The sequence below is a fragment of the Lolium rigidum genome, chromosome 1 (genome assembly GCF_022539505.1).
Source record: "Lolium rigidum isolate FL_2022 chromosome 1, APGP_CSIRO_Lrig_0.1, whole genome shotgun sequence".
NCBI classification, from domain to species: domain Eukaryota; kingdom Viridiplantae; phylum Streptophyta; class Magnoliopsida; order Poales; family Poaceae; genus Lolium; species Lolium rigidum.
Window position 1 is genome coordinate 217,190,731 of NC_061508.1, and position 7,703 is coordinate 217,198,433.

The following is a 7,703-nucleotide window of genomic DNA, read 5'->3' on the forward strand; positions in this document are numbered from 1 at the left end:
TGCTCTAAATGTGCAAGTTCTGTGGCCTGATGACTGAGACTAGTCACAATGCATAGTATCATATAGAAGTATCATGCATATGATACTACTACATGTTACTATCTTCACAATGCATGATATCATATACTAGTATCACAGTCTTCATATATTAATTGTTTTGTAGAATCTCAATGCAAATAGATGTACAAGATTTACTTGACATTATTTTTTCTAGTAGTATGTGCTATGATACTGTATCTACCTATGATACTAGTATCCTCTCTCCCCTCCTTAATAGCACTGCCACATCAGCATTTTGCATGCATGAAATGCATGATACTACCTATGATACTTCCATTGTGGGTAGTCTGAGTGACCGATCCGAAATATGGCCTGATGACTGAGTGAAAGTTCTATTGCACCTTTGCAATTATGTGCCAACGTCCTAAATATAAATTGGCAGAACTCTCTCTCCTAAATCTTCCAGGACGTGGTTGCTGCAATTGTGAACCACACGTATCTTCTAAGAGCTCTAAGCTCCCAGTGTTTTGGTGGCCTGTAGGTAGAAATGCCACTCCAATCTAATAAACATTTGTTCGGGATTCCTATCCCGCTTAATTTGGATAATTGCATTGCACCATATTTGCCATGCCATGCATATCATCTTGAGCATGCCGAATTCTTCTCCGTAGTTGTAAGATTTGCATTCGTTGTTTGTTGTAGCATTTGCTTCTTCCCGGGTAGGATCACGAAGTGTTGATGTGAGATACGACGAGTTCTTCGACAAGTGCTTCTGCAGCTTTCCACAGGCAAGCCCTCTCTCTTCACCTATTTTACATTTTGCTCTCCCTCGCACTGCTATACATAGGTTGCGCTTCTTAATCGAGTCACGTGTCCTATTCCACTTGTTCACCATAATAATCCTATATGTATCATTCCTTACCCATAGCCGTTGCTTGATGTTTGAGCCTTGCGAGTCGTACGCGTGTTTAGGCTCTGTTGTTTATCTCGATCTATTATCGGGATATGTTGGGTTGTTGGGAGGTTATCACATGCTATATCAGTTGTTGGAGATACTCATGCTTTACTTTAATGTTAACAACTAAAATTGTAAGCAGATGCATCTGTGAGCCCCTTTGCGAAAGCATCAGAACTTTGACTCGCTAATGTCCCCTAGGATCCGAGTTCTTGTTATCTGTTCCGAGATTGAGCGCTCTACCCATGCGTGGGGACGATTATCGGGACCCCCCACCCATTACTTTTTCTCAAGTCAGTTGAAAAGGGGGCCACAACCTTGGTTTTATTTGCCTATGCCATGTATACCATGCTTTACTTACTGTTGCATTCGGGTGTTTACTTCCTGTTGCCTTCGGGTGTTTATATTCTGTACTATACCCCGTGGGACGTTTAGCGAAGCGTGTCGTTTGCACGCCTAGCCACCGACGCAAACCCTGAGTCCGTCTCGGAGTACGGCCGAACTTCGTGTAATGTCCCAGGTTTAGAGACGATCGAGGGGTAGATTTTAGAAAGGGATGTGCATTGCATCGTAAATTCCGGGGAAATTTCGCGCTTTTAAAACAAAACTGCATCGAAGGGGGACAAGTTTCTCTCTCGACACCTTACGGGGTTAGGGTTTCGAGAGTGCGACAAACTTGTTCTTATTCAACTAAATTAGGGTTTTGAGAAGAGAGAAGGGATATTGCATTACAAACTTAAGTTGCATGATTGAATTCAATTTTAAGTTGTATGATTGAATTCAAACCTAAGTGGAATTTGAATTTCAAATTCAAACATTAAACAAATACCTCATAATTCATTTGTGAGAAAATTCATTAAGTAAATTATAAATAATACAATACAAAAGAAAAGTAAAGCTCATTAGAGAAAACCTTGAGCTTTATTGATTATCACACAATATACATTGTCTTTACAATATTCACAATTGAAATAAAGAAATAATACTACACATTACAAGAATCGGAAAAATAGAAAAAGAAAAGAAAAGGAAATTACAATTCAATGATCTATCCTAAACTACAAGCTAATCTTCATCAGATACTTGAGCATGATGATCTTGATCTTCATTTGATCATCATTTTATTCCCTGCACACAAACACAACAAAAACAAGTTATGCCAAGTGGCACAGGTTAGAAATAAAATGGAATTGAGAAGATATGATCAAGCTCTGCCGAGCTGATCCACTCTCAGCCAAGAACCAAGCCAGATACCCAGCACTTGCACACACACACACAACAAGACTGCTCACAAGGCAGTGTGCATGCCCAACAGCACACACAGGCCAGTGAGTCACCACAAGCCTGCCAGGCCAAGCTGTCGACCAGGAAGGCAATGAAAGGGAGGTATAAAAACCTCCACAGTAAACCCTAACCAGTCCATCGACACCAGCAGCTGGGTAAGTGCATCAAGAACACAAGAACACTTAGAACAGGAAGAACAGCAAACCACCAGAAATCATCCAGGGACAGTTTCACCAAGAACTGTCAACTGTGAACAAGCACAGGATGGAATAGAGCAAGCTCAAGCTAGCCACTAGGAGGAGCAGGGCAAGCACTGAAATCATCCAGAAGAAAACCCTCTACACCAACACATTTCTAGGAGCTGGAGTGAGGTATACCAATAAATCATGAGCAAGCAAGGTTTTTCTCATATTAATCCAGCATATGCACAAGTCACAGAAGCAAAAGAGGGTAGAACCCTGCTTGTATCATCATCTGGCTATCCAGCCATTTGGTGCAAGCAAATGAAGAATAACCAGAAGGAAATCATCCAGGGAACACTGGTTGTGTCAACACAGTGACACAACCAGAGAAATCCAAAAAGGATTTAATCCCTAACCAGCCATTCCAATTCACCTAGCACTAAATGGTTCATAAACCATCGGAGTTTAGACAAATCATTGTCTATTTGATTTCAACATCAAAAGCTACTGGCAATCCAACAAAAGGATCACCCAGAAAGCATCCAGTGAGTCACAGCTAGCCAACAAGGGTGGGAGCTACCTTAACAGCAAAGAATTGCTGTCAAGGCCACCTCAACCACTTAACCAATCCCAACAAAGAAGCCATGCACAGATATCATCACCCTGTAGGGTTCAAAAGGAGGGCTAGGGTACACAACCAAGTGTTGGCATCCATCTAGCCCTACCAAACTCAATAAAATGATCATAACTGCAGAGTAGTTCACATCAATTATCCATATGATAAAGACAAACTAGATAGATAATTGAAATATACAAGCAACCAATGATACAGACACTTGCAAATGATCTAGATGATCACTGCAAGCAACAACAGGTGCTGGGGTAAGCAAGAGCATGCACCAGCACAGGCTTGAGTGACACACAGGCCAAGAGCATCAGTGAAACACAAGCCATATGATAGCAGAGAGTCATCAAGCACTGATGATCATATGATCATCAGGGCTTGCATTAGCATACAAAAGCTTGACAGGGGCAAGCCTGGCATCAATCCATGAACCATATAAATGAAATAGCCACAGTTAAGCAACAGTTATATCACAAATAATCACATAATTAATTTTTGATTGTATCCAGTAGCACATCAAATGATTGATGAACCACTGGATCATATTACACAAGCAAAGCACACATCAATTCATTACTGAATAACACTGTTAAGCCCACAGTAATGCTCAATTGAGCATAATCATGAATTGAGCACAAGAATTAGCACACAATTGTTCTGGCACTTGCAAAACTGCAAGGACTACACACTGTAATCAAGTCAAGACCATAATCATGAACACACTTGAGTGTCTGGCAAGCATAATAATATGAACAAAAGCTATAGAGCAGAATAACATAGCACAACAGCTAGGATCCATGGCAGATGCACAGCAGCAGCTAGCACAACACCAGAGCTGGCATGGCGCAAGGCACACAGAGGAGTAGTAGCAGCATCATCACGGCCTGACCAACATCTCCACAAGGAGAAGCAGGCCAGTGGCCAGAGCTAGACTAGAAGGGAAGGAGAAGAGGAAGAACAGGTAGTAGAGAAGGGAGGAGGAGGTGAGAACTTACAGGTTAAGCGGAGAGAAGCTCGGCCATGGCGGCACGGCGGCACACGCCGGGCAAATGGCGGCGCCAGGCCAAGCCAAGCCAGGCACCACCTCGCCGCAACGCCAGCACCACCCCGGCGAGGCACACGGCCGCGCCACGGCACCAGGAACGTCGGCGGCGACTAGGTCGCCGTGGATCACCACGGCCAGACGAGCAGAAGTGTTGGGGGCGAAACGAGGAGGCGACGAAGAACAGATCAGCGCGGTGGATCTGAAGCGCCGTCGAACGGCGGTTCAGATGCACCACATCTCGCCGGCGGCGATGGCCGGAGTTGGCCGGAGTAAATCGGCGAAGGCGGCGGCGGCGCGGGAGTCGCCAGAGCACGGGAGCGATTAGGGTTAGCGTGTGCGCGAGAGGAAGGGGACGGATGCGTCCGATCGAGCCGGAAGTGCGGCTCGGGTTAGGGTTAACCCGCTGGGCCACCCTGACAAGTGGGCCCAGGGGCAATTTAGACTTTTCACAATTCCAATTAAAACATAAACTTTGAAAATGCATAGAAAATGATAAATATCTCTAAAAAAATAATTAAAAATAAGAAAACCACTCAGTATAAAAAACTCTATCATAATAAAATATGAAATATATTCTTTGAAGATAAACAAGAATAAGTTCAAATTTGATGATTAAAATAATCATTTAAATCATACATATTATTTTCAATAATGAAAATAAGTCCATAAATTCTTTTGGACTTTAAAAACACCTTGATAACATTTCAAGGTTGTATTTTGCCCTAAATAGAGTATCCCCAAATTATTCTTAGTATTAACCTCTCACATGAAATAATAACGACATCGGAAGGGGGGAACAAACCCTAAAACTGGAATCATGCATCAATGCTTCTTTAACCATTGCCCTTATCGGACAATGATGCTATTTTTCAGCAACAGAGGACAAGGGTCAGTCCACACCATCCAACCGCAACACTTTGCAGTATTCAGGCAAGTTCATCACTTGCTCATGTCATTCGAGTATTTTTACCAAATTACTTGCAAAGTACTATGTTTATCACTATTGCATAAAAACCAAAACCACTATTTTCATAACTATGAATATGACTATGTGGTGGGCAATGGAACCATGGATTGTGTTGATATGGTGGAGGATCCATTGCAAGGGTTTATATCCATCTAGGATTAAACAACAAATGTCGTCCAGTGATTCTTGTGCCGTAATACCCGTGTTAACCATAAGATCTGGAGTGGGACGGAATAGTCAATCGTATTTCCACCTCTTGTACATCAACGGACGCGCTTTACCGTAGCACACTTGTCATCTGTCGGGGCAAGCGGTAGGCTAGGGAGGCCAAAAAAGTCCCCACGGCTTTGTCCGTAGCACACTTGTCGCCGAAGTGCAAGCGGTAGGTTGGGGAAACCATAATATTTCCCACGGTATTGCGGTCTATGAGGGGTTGCAGCTACCGGCGAAGGAGTTTATGGTATGAGCCCAGAACTGTTGTCGTGGTTGGGGTCCACCCTGAAAGATGGGAATAATGGGACCGGCGAGGACCCAGGGTCGGGGCCTGCAACAAAGGGTGGGTGTGCGAGGTAGCGGAGGAATATGATTGGCTATGACCTTTTACCGGGCCTCACACCGAAGGAAGTGTGAATGGGAAAGCTGCCCGGTTGGCACCAAGGTTAAGATCTCTTATGGGTAAAGCAACACACCTCTGCAGAGTGTAAGGAACCGTGACCTGTCACTCCGTGTTCCGGGATATGGAACTGCGAACGCGGCCGGAAAGGAGCTCCATGAAGTTCTAGTAAACCGGTGAAGGCTGACGGACATAGTTCTTTGAAATAAAAGCAACCTCTTGAAGAAATGTTTATCAAAACCTGCATTGATATTAGACTTTCTGGTCTAATATCGTAGCTAGTGCATTAAACACCTCTTATCTATAATGAACTTGTTGAGTACGCTCGTACTCATCCCACTCTTAAATCCCCTGCTTAGATTGTCTGAACCATCTGGAGGAGGACAACGACAATCCTGAAGGAGCCGAGATTATCGGCTATGAAGAACCAGACCTCTCTGGAGGTGTTGAAGGCGTAGACTACCTTATAGTCTACGGAACCGGGGAAGATTCCGGAGGAGATCAAGTCTAGACTAACCGAGAAGTAGTAGTATCCGAGTAGTACGAACTCTTAGTACTTAACTGCTCGTGGGAATAAATGTACCACTTAGTAAGACTCTTGTATTATAAGTTACTAGTTGAATGCCCGTGCGTTGCTACGGCCTTGTTAATTTATTTCTTGCTAAACATATAAGGACAATATTATGAAAATCGATCCAAAGAGCCACATAAATTTCCATAAATTGGAAGATTCTTATTTGCTTAAAATGCAATTGGATGAAATAATATAATTTGATATCATATGCATAAAAATAAATAAACTAATAATCATCTCTTACATAATTAAGTAAGATTGCACTTCACACATATCTTGAGCCCCGCAGAGACCGCTTCATGTAATAGCTTTCATACACATCACCCTTGTAATGTAGAAGCTCGCATTGGGCTGTTAGACCTATGAGTTGGTCTGTTACGCTTCATCTCTCGCTTGACCTATTGTTTATCAAATTAGACATTTGAACAAGGCTCAGCTTGATATGATTGCATATTCACCTTTATGCGTCATTACTTTACCAGAAATGTAGGAAGTTGTTTATGAAAATATCATCCAATTTTCTGAACGCAATTCATATTGGTGGTGCTTGTTGTCATTAGATTAATTGAGCTCCTCTTTAGGAACTCATTAAAGTTAACTTTGTCTCTAGCAATTTTTTTTGAGGATAGTCTTGCTATTTCATGAGTTCATATTTACTTACTGTAATCAAGCATCATATCAATCTCTACATCTAAGAACCCACCATGATAAAAAAAATGGAAGAAAATAATTAGCAGGCATGTCTCATACAAAAACTTAACTTTTATGGATACATAATGGTAGTAACTGCATAAAGAAGAGCGTATATTTGGGGCAAAAAACAGAAAAGCCTCATCACCCCATGTGTACTCGCTGCCCATTTTCTATTTTCAAGCAAACGCTTTGAATACATTATTACTTAAATACCATGAAGTACTTGCAGAAATATTTTGCAAAAAATATATATCTGTATTTTTGCAGCTTGGCTCTTACATGCACAAACTTATTGGTTGTTGACCATGTCCATTGCTTGAACATGGACCAATTTTAAAGAAATTGGTTGGACCATGATTCCTAAAGAAATATATAATTGCATAGAAAAACATTGCGCACTATTTCAAAGCAAAAAAAACATAATAAATTTCATATTACCATCTACCGGGTGCTAGCTCCCTGCGACCAATTGAACAAATCATGGACATAGAAGAAATCAAGCAGAAATGAAGAGATGAGACCTCCTTCGTAACACCCTACGTAGACGGCGAACCTCAGTGGCGGAGTTTGGTCGACTGCATGTGAGCAGATTCCAGCGATCATTGGTTTACACCAATTCGAATCTGACAAATTTTCGTATTCTGAAACTAATAGGAGAATCAGAAACATGGAGCTCCTCAGAATAGGAATGATCCCACTGTTCCTATTAGACAATGATAAGCTCACCAGGATTCACATTTATTTTCTGCCATGAAACCTTGTGCC